Here is a 12689-nt window from a genome sequence, read left to right on the forward strand (position 1 = left end):
TTTGCTTCCCAGAGGAAACCACACGGAGAGGGGTGCGCGGGTTGCCGATGAAAGGTGTCTGTCAGCATTTTTAGATCATTTTAAAAGATTCCGTATGATTAACAATATTTTCCAACAATTGAGAAGACCAGATTTCTCCTATTATGTTCAACAGTAAAATCCCATTCAAGGCTACATTAAACTAAAAGCCAAAGAAGTTGAAAAAAATTGGTTGCAAAATATACTACCGAGGAAATGCAAAAACAAAGAAAGCAGCACTGACAACCTTAGTTTCCAACAAACTTTATTCCAGGCCAAATAATATTAAAGGAGACAAAGAGTGTCATTTTACAATCCACAGTAAAGATAAAATAGTCATGAAAATTTATTTGCCGAATGACATAGAGTCAAGATATATAAAACTAAAAACGTTAGAAATAAAATGGGAAATCTACAGAAACATGTTGCTTTAGGGAGACAGTAACACACCTCTCTTACTCAAGGCAGAAAAAACAGACTAAAATAACTAAGTACAAAAACAAATTAAAATAATAAGACTGTTCATATATTAAAATGTTTGTTTCACCAGAAGATTTATAAAATTATATCTTATTCCGAGCCACAACAGTAAGCGCAATAATTTCCTTAAAGCAGATGTTTTGTAAGATCAACTCTCCAAATTTAATGCCGGATAAATACAAATCAAAAATAAAAAGAAACAAATAAAAACGAACATTAAAATTTCTCTCTAAATAATTTTGGGTTGATGAATAATAAGAAGTCAATTGGTAATTACTTAGAAAGAAAATAAAGGTAAGAATATGCCATCATAAACACATGTTATACTGCTAAAGCTTTACTCCAAGGCAAATTCATATAGTAAATCAATTCCTTATTTCATAGGAAGTAAGAAAAGTAAGCTAATCAGTCTCTTTAAAATGTTAGACTGAGAACCCAAAACTAACCTAAGGAGACTAGGTAAATGCAAATGATGAAAATAAGAGCAAAAATAAATTGAAATAGAAAATAATTATAAATAGAAGAAATAAATCATTGCAGGAAATGGTATCCAACCCTTCTCCCCCGACCCGTGGCCCCTGTGTCATAGAATATCGAGAGTAAATAAAATAGATCAACTAGATCAACTTCTGGTAATCTTATTAAAGAAAAAAAAAAAACAAAAGGAATCACCATTCACCCTTAAGGAAAATTAAAGAGATACTGGATAATTGCAAATATAGAGAACGTTTAAAAATAAGAGAATACAATTATAGTGCACAACTTGAGGTAAACACAATGATAAAATTATTGATAAAATCAATTATTTAGGAAAGAAATAGAAATAACTGAAATTGGCTCCAGAGGAAAAGAAAGTCCCACTAATTAATTGCATAGACGAGTAACCACAGAAGAAAATGAAAGCGTACTGTTTTAATGTGGCAGGCAATTTCACTGATGGGTTCTCTCAAACTATTGAAGATCAGATAATTTCTGTGACTTATAAATTCTTCCACAGCATAGACAAAATATGAATATGTATTTCTAAGCAATGCCACAGACTATATAGATTTGATATACCTTTCTACTAAAATACCTTTGACAATGCAAAAAGACAAACTAGCAAAACAACATAAATTTAAGAGAGGACTGTAGGACCATATGCTCTGAGTTTATGTAATAGATTTAATAGACTTCTAAGCACAGTCTCAAAACCAAACAGGCCCTACTGTTCAAATAATCTAGAGAAAAGTCTGAACCTATCAAGTTCTCTCTCTCACATACGTATTTCAATACACATACATATGCATGTACTCTCTCTTACATGCACACACACACATACACACACACACACAAACAAACAGACAAATACAGAGCTTTGAGACTCACCCTCACTGTCTAACCTTCACTTGAAGTCCCAGTAGTTTCACTGATGAGAATGGTAGGTGACCATCCACAAACATTGTGGAAAATTTATTATAAACGTGGAAGTTCTAGAACCCTGCTCAATGCTCGGGCTTCCATTAACTTCTGTACTACTACTTGCTTTTAAAGACATGGAAATAATAACCCAGGGAGATGCAGAAATAAAAGTGGTGGCAGGAGAAATGTTTCATTCTGGATTATTTGTTTGCGTGAGAAAAAGTGGCATAACTAATGTCAGGGAACCCACTTGTTGGAGCAGGACAAAATTAAACCTGACCCCAATGAATGAATGGCTGTGGCCAGTATTCCAGGGAACCTGGGTGGTGACTATGACGCTATTGACTCTGGCTCCTAAAAAGCATAGGTTTAGTCTTATTCCTCCCAATTTGGGATGAGCAAAATAAACAAATAAATAATTTTTAAAAATCACTAACCTGGGGGGCTTTGCTTAAGAGAAAGGAAGCTTTGCTCTGGAGACTCAAAGAAAAAGTGTATCTCTAAAAGTTATATTTTCTAAGATAAGTTTAAAATATAAGAAGTCCAAGGCAAGTCCTAGAAACAGCCTTTATGAAATAGAATCAAGGTGGTACATGAGAGACAAGAGATTAAGATGAATGCAGAGGGGCAAAGAGAGTCCCTTGGGAGAAGAACAGAGCATAAGAAATCTCAAAACGTCATGGTGGAATTTTAAATTTGCATTGGAGGCAACAGAAAACAGAACTGACATCACAGTGGAATCAATGACATCCCTGGAATCAATGATGTGAACTGAAAATAAGAGAAGGCACGTTGTAATCTGCCATATGTTCCCACTAGGAGATTTGGAACATATTTTAATTTTACTTTTTGGTAATTTAGGATTCTCCTTTTAATTTCCCATTTTTTCACTCTGCTCTAATCAAATGATTCTTTTAGAAGCTACTGGGCCTACGTAGACTATGTAGACTTCTGCTTCTATGCAAAAGTACCCCAACCTGCTGCACAGTTCTTGAGTCACTCTTAAAATTTCTCTTCTTCATCACCCTCTCACTAGACCCCCAATGCCCATAATTTCATTCTGAGTGAGATCTGTCTCTCTTCCATCCCTTCCAAGCTTTACCCTTTAGGTGTATACGTCTTCTAATCAACTATGCAGTAGAAAAGCAACTAACCAATTTTATTAGAAGTATGTGAAAAAATAATTGCGAATAGACAAATTTTTAAAATGGTGCTGCCTGAGGCCATGAAGAATTCTTCTTTGAGAGTCAGTTAAGAGACATTGTGATCATTATTTTAACTCCTCAGTGGGTTTTTTTTTTTCTCCTGGTTCTTCTGTTCTTACTCACTCTCATTCTACATAGCAGGTTGATTTAGTTATTTAGGTGTTTTGTATATAAAATCATCTTAATGAGTATTGATTGAAGCACACATTTGTACAACTGCCTTGGAGGTATCTGTAGAATAAGGCCATTGGGTTTCTTCTTGAATAGTTCACAAAGATGCGGTGTCTATTGTTTTAACAGACCTAGGAACTATTATCTCAATTGTAGGAACAGTTGGAAGGATTAGAGATGAGGATTAACGTAGAATATTTCCTTAAGATTCCTGGGAACTGGGATGAGCCCTCCATTCCCAGCCCCAGCTATTCTCGAATTCAGGGAAAGCCTGGGCTTGTACTTTCTTCCAAGCTTCCTTTCCTAGAGCTGAATGCAGCTTCAGAGCTGCTGAGGGACCATGCCTCTCTTCAGCCTTGAAATTTGGTTCATGTGGTCACAGTGGAAGGAGAAGTAGGGCAGCCTCTGCGTAGGAAGTGTCCTTTACTTCAGTGGAGCCACTCCCTCCAGCCAGGTTGCTTGACTCTTCTTATTTTTTATTTTTATTAATTATTATTGGAATATAGTTGCTTTACAATGTTGTGTTAGTTTCTACTGTACAGCAAAGTGAATCAGTTAAACATATACATATATCCACTTATCCACTCTCTTTTCGATTCCCTTCCCATTTAGGTCACCACAGAGCATTGAGTAGAGTTGACTCTTTTTACATGGAGGGCTCCCCAACTTATGTTTCTGCCATCTTGCTCTCTAAAGCTGCACGGGGTGGGCTGGGAATCTGCTTGTGGGACAATCAATCAATCACTTGCTCTCCGACAACCCAAGGATTAGAAGATCCCTCTGTGGGCATTTTTGGTAGTTCCCACTGAGATAAATGGGGCTTCTAAATTTTAAATAAAACAGCCTGAACTACTAGGTAGCAGGAAGGGCCAAAGTTGTTCTGGGAACCGTGTATTTTAGCTCTTTTGTTTAGTGGTTTACTAGGGGCTATCACTGGGCTGGTATCATTGACTTTATTTGCAAAATAAAGAAGAAGGAGAAGAAGGAGGAGAAAGAGGAAGAGGAAGAGGAGAAAAAGAAGAGAGGGGAGCCAAAATATGAGGGTCACTTTTCTCGAGAGAGAGAAGTTTGGATATAAGCATCCACCATGAGTCAGCATCCCCCCTCAGTAAGAGAGAAGGAACTTCTACTGTCATGCACAAGCCAAAGACTAAAGAGAAAATAAAACAAAACAGACAGACAAACAAACAGAACTAGTTAGTTTTTCTCTCTGGAGACTGTGAGGAATGGAAAGTCAACCTAACTCCCGAGCCATGAATCCTGACTCAAGGAATATGACACGTGGAGTTAGGACTTTAAATGAGGAGGGATTTTGGAAAACTATGAGTTCAACTCCCCATTCTGGAGAAAGACATGGAAACCCTTCAACAAATAACTCTCACTCTTTTTTTTTTTTTAATTAATTTATTTATTTTTGGCTGTGTTGGGTCTTCGTTTCTGTGCAAGGGCTTTCTCTGGTTGCGGCAAGCGGGGGCCGCTCTTCATCGCGGTATCGCGGCTTCTCTTGTTGCGGAGCACAGGCTCCAGACGCGCAGGCTCAGTAATTGTGGCTCACGGGCCCAGCTGCTCCGCAGCATGTGGGATCTTCCCAGACCAGGGCTCAAACCCGTGTCCTCTGCATTGGCAGGTGGTTTCTTAACCACTGCGCCATCAGGGAAGCCCAACTCTCACTCTTTATGCACATTTTTCTCAGTCTGCTTCATATCCACTTTGGTCTTCTCCATACCGTCACCCCTCAAATTATCAATAGTGGCTTCGTTCTAGCTTCATTTTCTTCCAGTTTCCAGTTCTCCTTCTCAGTCCTGGGGGCTGGGGCAGACTTTAGATAGTGTCTCAGTCCTGAGTGCAGTTTGGGTGTGGAAAGAAAGACTCCTGAAGTGAAATTGCTTGCAAGGCACTAGAAGGCTAAGACAAAGCGAATGCCCCAGGGAAGATCAGGTTGAGAGAGCCCTGAGCATAGCAGTCTGGCCCCAGCAGGAAATGGATGGCACGCTCAAACTGCACCCTTGGAGGAGAGGGGAGAGCGGCGCTATGCCAGGAGCAGGACGTGGCCAGCTTGAGGAAGCTCTGCAGGGAGGGTGTCTAAGGCAGAAGTACCCCAATCTTACTCTCCCGCTCCTGAGTTTTTTGTGAGGGCGCCCCACTGGCCACATCCAAAGATATGCCAGAAGGCAAGTGAATCCCCTGATGCAGTCCTAACAGGTGAGCCCTCAAGGACAAGGGCAGGAGAGAGGAGTGGACTTGGAGGGGGTGCGTGGAAGTCAGGAGAAGTCCTACAACTTTGACCCAACTGCTGTCTCCCTGCATCATGGCATGCGTCCATCACAGAGGCATCAGTGTGGGAGGGAAGGAGTGGGAGCTGAGTCCCCTCTCCTGCTCTGCCCATTAGACAGGTGAGTCCGACACCGTGCTGCCTCACGTGGGACAAGACAGCCATTCCTAACAGAAAGCTCTCTCCAGATAACACACCAGTCCATGGGCGTACAGATGTCTCAGACTCAGGAAAGCACAGAAGCACATTCTGCAGGACCACTGATAGCGTGTTCCCCTCACTGGACTAAAAGAGTAACAGCAACTCATGAGACCCCATCTGGTTAAGATGCACGTACCAGAAAATGCGGTGATGTCTTCCATCATTCGATTTTAGTAGAAACTGCTTTCAAATGAAAGTAATCTGTCTTTCTCATGTCTGGGAAGAGTGGTTATTAACTATGGAGAAACTGTCTCTAATAGGAGGTCAATTAATTACTGCATTTTAGAGCTGCTTCTTGAAAAACAGCAATTAATTTCACTGCATTTCTGGGTATTTCTTCTCCAAACCTTATCCTTTTGAAATCACTGTTATTCTGGGCAGATATGGAGATTTGGTTATTTCTGAGGGCTTTACAGGAGATCATATTCTGGGTTTTTTTTGTTTTTTTTTTAATGAATGCAGGGATAGAATTAGGTTTTAATAATCGCTGGCACCTTTTCACTATTGGAAATAGACTTAAGAAGACAGAAAATGGGAAGAATTCATACTGAAAGGAGAGTTGATAAATACTCAGAAAGACTATTTATCCAAACACATCTTAAGTGACAGTGCTATCTGATATGAAAGAACAGAATCCAAACACAATGTGGGGTATTTCTGTTTACTGATTAATATTCTTTGCACTTTCCTGGTCTATCTAATGGGTTAGTTTTTCTGTAAGATTTTTTTTCTGGGCGAGAAAAATCAAAGAGACTATTCTCACCTATTCCTTAACCTTTTAACTCAGGTTCAGCTGCATTATCTTTGACTGGGTTGGACCCTGCTGCCCTCCCATTTGGTTTCTCAAACAGCTACAGAGAACTTGACTGGCTTTTGTCCGAAGGGCAGTGAGCAATAATTTTTCGTTGCCAAGTATCATCTGGCTGTGGGAAGTAGCCACATCTGGGGTTAGAGATGTAAGTTGGGCATTTCATGCTGACCTTGCCAGACCTTCCTGAGGCTGTGTGCTTTCAAACCATTCTCATAGGCAGAAACCAAGGTTTCTCAGCCTCAACACTTTCAACGTTTTGGGCTGGCGGATTCTTTGTGCATTGGAGCATGTTCTGCAGCATGCCCAGCCTCTACCCACTAGATGCCCGTAGCAACCCCCTCCCCTCAGCTGTGATGATCAAAACTGTCCCCAGGCATTGCTAAATGTCCCCTGGGGTGGGGGTGGGGGGCAAAATCATCCCTAATTGAGAACCACTGGTATAAACCCAACTATTTATAGAGATAGATGATATATAGACTGTAGATAAATATACATGAGCATATGTATTTATAGCCCAATAATATGAGGGTTGTGGTTTTTGGAAAGACTCTGTGTATTAGGTTCAAGAAACAGAACTGATAGGATATAGATAGATATAGATATATAAGAAGAGATTTATTGTAGGCATCGGCCTATTTGATTATGGAGGCTGAGAAGTTCCACAATCTGCCGTCTGCAAGCTGAAGAAACAGGGAAGCTGGTAGTATAGTTCAATTTGAGTCCAAAGGCCTGAGAACCAGGAGCGCCGACGTCCAAGGGCAGGAGAAGATGGATGTCCCAGCTCACCAAAGAGAGCAAATTCTCCCTTCTTCCACCTTTGTGTTCTATTCAGGCTCTCAGTGGATTGGGTGATGCTCACCCACATCTGTGAAGATAATCTACAGGTTCCAGTGTTAATCTCTTTTGGAAACACCCTCACAGACACACCCAGAAATAACGTTTTACCAGCTACCTGGGAGTCCCTTAGCCCTGACAGGCTGACACATACCATTACCCGTCGCGCCTTGTGGTGTGTGTTCAGGTACATGTGAATTTCGGTCCAGTCTTTGTCAAAAGCGAGCTCTGGGATACTTCCTCATCTCTGGAGCCTAACAATGTTGACCCCATAGGTTTTGGTGGAAAACATATGAGCTTGCAAAGTGCTTGTTACTGAGCCCAGGATACAGTAGGGGATCCAGGAAAGCTATTTCCTGCCCACATGCAGAAGCTGTTAGTGCTAAATAGACCGATATCTGTAGTGGAAAGAGAAAAGTCATTCCCTTCATTGACAGATGTTTCTACTCTCTTTGCTCTGTGTCAACTGGAAGAGATGTCTGTCTCTGTTTCATGCGTATCACTTCACATGAAATTGCTTTTCTTTAAAAAGTAAGTGTGTAAGCAACATACAAACACATTCTCATTGCAAAACTTCAAACACCACAGATAAAGCTTGAGTCTCCCTTGACCTTTTACCCCAAGGTCACCCCCATCCCCAGAGGCAACCGTGAGCATCAGATTAAGGTGTTTCCTTCTCAAGTTTTTATATCATTATCAGTTTGCATGTATAAACACATGTTTTAATCTTATACATAGTAATCTGTTACCTTTTTACCGCATATACTGTTAGTGTATGGCTTATTCATTTTAATTGCTATTTGGGCAGTCCACAGTCTAGGGCCTTCAGTTGTTTCAGATTTGGGGCTATCACAAACAATCCTGCTGTGAACAGATTAGGTCTCATTGGGCATTTATGTATAATAGTTACCATAATAATTGTTGAGACAGAGATGGCATGCATATTTTAAATTTTAACAGAAAAGGCCAGGTTGCCCTCCAAAGTGGCTGGAGCATTTTACATTACCAGCATTCAGTAGCGTCAAATCTTTTTTTTGCCAATCAGATGGAAACAAACAAACATATATTGTTTTAATTTGCATTCCACTGATTACTGTCCAGAGGAGTATATTTTCTTATGTTTGTTGGCTTTTTTTTCCTTTTCAGATTTGCTTCTTCCTTTCTTGTGCCTGCTTCTGTATTGGATTGTCACCTTTTTCTTATTGATTGTATGAATATTTTTAATTTTTTTTTTGGCTGCATTGGGTCTTCGTTGCTGCGTGTGGGCTTTCTCTAGCTGCGGCGAACGGGGGCAACTCTTTGCTGCGGTGCACGGGCTTCTCATTGCAGTGGCTTCTCGTTGTGGAGCACGGGTTCCAGGCATGCGGGCTCAGTAGTTGTGGCTCAAAGGCTCTAGAGCGCAGGGTCAGTAGTTGTGACGCACAGGCTTAGTTGCTCTGCAGCATGTGGGATCTTCCTGGACCAGGGCTCGAACCCATGTCCCCTGCATTGGCAGGCAGATTATTAACCACTGCACCACCAGGGAAGTCCCTGGATGATTATTTTTTATATGTTCTGCATATTCATTCTTTGTTATACACATTGCACAAGAAGAGACTTTAAGACACTGCACAGTGAGCATTTCAAAGGGCATTGGGTTAAAAAGCTGCTGTCTGGGATAATTAGTGAGCTCTCCCAGCTGTAACGTGTCCCCACCTCCTTGTCCCTGCTTTCCTAATTACACCCCTGACGTTGGCTTTCCTCAGCTGCAGGTACCTCCCTGAACCTTCTCGATCTCTTGCATCCTGGGCAGTCCCCCACCTGCGTGCCTCTGAGCTCGGAGGCTGTGGCCTGTGCGTACTCCAGGCAAGTACAACAGTGTTCCTTGCAACCTTCCCTTCCGCAGAGCTGCAATCCCAAGTGTGCGACACAAAACACCATCCATGGAATACTGATAACTGTTGTGGGCAAACAAGACTCATGGCATAAATGTGCAAAACACTTGGTTGAACCAAATTCATTACCTTTTCCCACTGCAGGCCGGTTTTTCCTCTCAGTGCCTTTGCTGTGACACCCTGCACGGCGTCCCTCCAAGAGGGGATGAGTTAGCAGCGTTTCCCAAATGCCTTTGACAAGACAGGGCTTCTTTCCGAGAGCTTCTCCTAAGCCCACCTCACCACGGAGGATGCTTCAGGGCATTTTGTCGTGGCGCACGCAACAAGGATGTGGCTTGAAGGCTGTCACAGGCTCTTCCTGGAATTGGTTTGTGCGTGTGCGTGTGCACGCGCCATGCTACGTCCTGTTTCCTTTGCGTTCCGTGGGTATCTCCCCCACACAGGGCATGGCATGCAGTCATAGTTTCATGATAGCAGCTAGATGACGGGTACCAGCAGGATAAATGTGGGGAGTTGGGGTGGAGCTCTCAGGACGGTGCTGTTTGCCAGTTTTCAGGCCTGGGTGTGATGAGCTCTATGCCTTTGGAGCATCTCCTTAGCCTCCATGGGTGGGAGTTTGCCTGCTCTACAGTGGGAATAATAATATCTGGTTGTCAGGCGCTTTGAGGCAAATTGAATGAGATAAAGGATGCACCAGCCTAAAGCGGATGCTCAGATGTGTTCAAACAATAACGTGTTTGTGGTTTGAGTCTTGGCACAGTGTGCAGTGTCGGGGAAACCCAGAATCTCGCGCGTTCTCTGATGCCCCAAATCCATCCATTTTTCAGAGAGATAGGTAGCACTTAATGTGGAAATAATTCGGGGGGAAGGAAACATAGAGGCTCTCATCCTCTCTCATGGTTCTTCCTAGGGCGCGTCCCGTCAGTTTCCTGGTTTTTCTTCACCCTTCTGGAGCAGCAGCTTATCACACTTGGCAGTTTTTTCATCATTTGCAGAATCAGCCCATCACAACCCCTTGAGATACCTGCCCCCACCAGCGGGCATCACTTCCTCAGAGATCTGAGTCCCGACTCTGTGAGATCCCTCCCCCAGAGCTTCCTAATACCAACCTCTTCTCTTTGTGTTCTCTGCCCTAGCAAGTGGTAGCTACTCCTACAGTTGGTTGAACTATGATGCCCTATGGTTCTCTTTTTACCCTTTCAGGTACCTAGTTATCAACTTCATTCCTACTGAACAGTTCTTTGTACTAAGTTCTCTCTGTTCAAATAACTGGGTTGGGTTCTGTCTTTAGAGTGGACCCTCACTGATAAAAGAAAAAGGATGAACAGAAGTAAAGAGGGAAGGGATGGGTTAGAAGGAAGACTGGACATCGCTAGTCCTCTAAATCCATGTCTTGTGTTCATCCCTGGAACTCTCAGCTGCCAGCCAAGTCCTTGACTGGCTGACCTGCACCCTCCTTGATAGAACTCTGAACACGCAGTGCATGATGCTTCCCTCAAGCACATTAACACATTTGCCATAGATTAGCTGGTTAATCGTGATGTGTCTCTTGTTTTCTCGTGGGATTGGTTGCTCAAATGTGTTCTTCTTTAAGGTGATGGAAAGTCATCAGTAATTCATTAACATGTTCTGGTGATGTTGATTGCTGTTATAATGATTATTACATGGTTGTATTAGGTTATGGGTATTAACGTTGTCTCTTTTATGGGAAACCATTAATGAGCCACATACACTGCCCGTAGAGACTAAGCCCATGAGCGTGGTATTTGGAGCCAGTTATTTCATGAGCTCAAATGGAGACCAAGGACTTTTCTACTGATGGCCTCAATAGTGTGTGCTCTGAAATCAGACCGCTTGGCTCTGCCTTCTAATTACTTAGACAATTCACTTAGCTTTCCTGCTCTCAGTGTCCCCAACTCTGAACTGGGGACGATGATGATGATGATAATAATAATAATAATAATAAAATAATACCTCCTCATAGATTGTTGGCAGATTAAATAAGATAATAGAGCTTAACATATTATCTTAGGGCACCCAACATCTTTTTAAAAATATATTAATTAATTAATTAATTTATTTGGCTGCGCTGGGTCCCAGTTGTGGCACGTGGGATATTTTTTTTTTTTAGTAGTGGCATGCGGGCTTTTCATTGCGGCATATGGGATCTAGTTCCCTGACCAGGGATCGAACCCAGGCCCCCTGCATTGGGAGCATGGAGTCCTAACCACTGGACCACCAGGGAAGTCCCAGGGTGCCCAATATCTATCATTGCTTCTATAAACAGTCCCAGACACAACAAGTTTGAGCCCTGAAACCCTTCTTTCTGCCCCAACTCCAACTTTTAAGCTTATTTCTCTCATCAGGTACCCATTAAAACAAAGAAGTGGATAGGCTATATCTTTGTGTGCCAGGGTAACGTAGAACAGTGCCTGGCCCTTAGTAGGTGCTTCATAGGTGCTCATTGAATGAATGAGTCTGTTGGTAAGCCCTGGGCTTTGAGACCATAAAGACTGAGACCGAACCCACCATCTAACACTACATAAGCTGGATAAGATACTGATTCTCCATGGTCCTCATGTTTCTCATCTATAACCAGGGACAATAAATATCTATCTTACTGTAGTGGTTCCCGAATGAGAATCCCTGGGAAGCTTGTTAAAGAAGATGCATACTCCCAGGCTTGTCCCGGGAGATGCTGAGTCAGTGAGTCTGGGATGGGCTCTGATGCTTATATTCCAACAAGCGTCCAGGGAGGAGGGGCGTGGTGCCATGTGGGTGCCCTGAGGCCCGCACTCTGAGAAGCACTGCATTGCCAGTTCGTCGTGAGACCTTAGTGCGGCTGCAGGTGAGATACTCCTGGCTGGTATCCCGTCAGTTGTAACACCCTCCCGCTTCATTGACTGAGAGGTCCTTCGTGGTGGGGTACCTTCTGGGTTTTATGTCAAGACATTTGGGCTTAAATGTCACACCTGCCAAAAGACAGCTGTGAGAGATTAGATAAATTACTTTTCGGGGTGTCTCTTTTTACCTCATACGTACGTACAGATTTGAAGGGATCTTTTCAAGAGTATCGCATGAGGAACTATGAGAAAAACACTCTGCAAACCATAAAAGGTCTTTCAAGTGTTATGTTTTTCATTGTATGGGTTTATTTTCTTTTTTTACGGTGAGCCCCTAAATCCATATCCTTCATCCTAAACCAGAAATGATTTCGTTTCAAATAGAGAATCGTTCATAAGGTGAACTGGAATTAAGGTAGCCCAGGGGACCGCTCGTAAGACACAAAGGCAGTGTTGAAAGGAGACACGAGTATCAGTGACCAGCCTGAGGTGACAGGTGCAGGGCCTGAGGACGGAGCAGGCTGGGACAAGTTGAGGTCTGGCCTCGTGCCGCTGCCCGGTGCCCCTCCTCCCGTCCCT

At 42.6% G+C, this 12689-nt stretch overlaps 1 non-coding gene across 1 annotated transcript; it reads right to left on the reverse strand.

Moving 5' to 3' along the window:
• Positions 1–11439: 11439 nt before the first annotated feature.
• TRNAW-CCA (transfer RNA tryptophan (anticodon CCA)) lies at positions 11440–11512 on the reverse strand. Its single transcript has one exon. It is a non-coding gene; the product is annotated as a tRNA-Trp (tRNA).
• Positions 11513–12689: the final 1177 nt, after the last annotated feature.

The sequence above is a fragment of the Balaenoptera acutorostrata genome, chromosome 19, assembly GCF_949987535.1.
Source record: "Balaenoptera acutorostrata chromosome 19, mBalAcu1.1, whole genome shotgun sequence".
Classification (NCBI taxonomy): Eukaryota; Metazoa; Chordata; class Mammalia; order Artiodactyla; family Balaenopteridae; genus Balaenoptera; species Balaenoptera acutorostrata.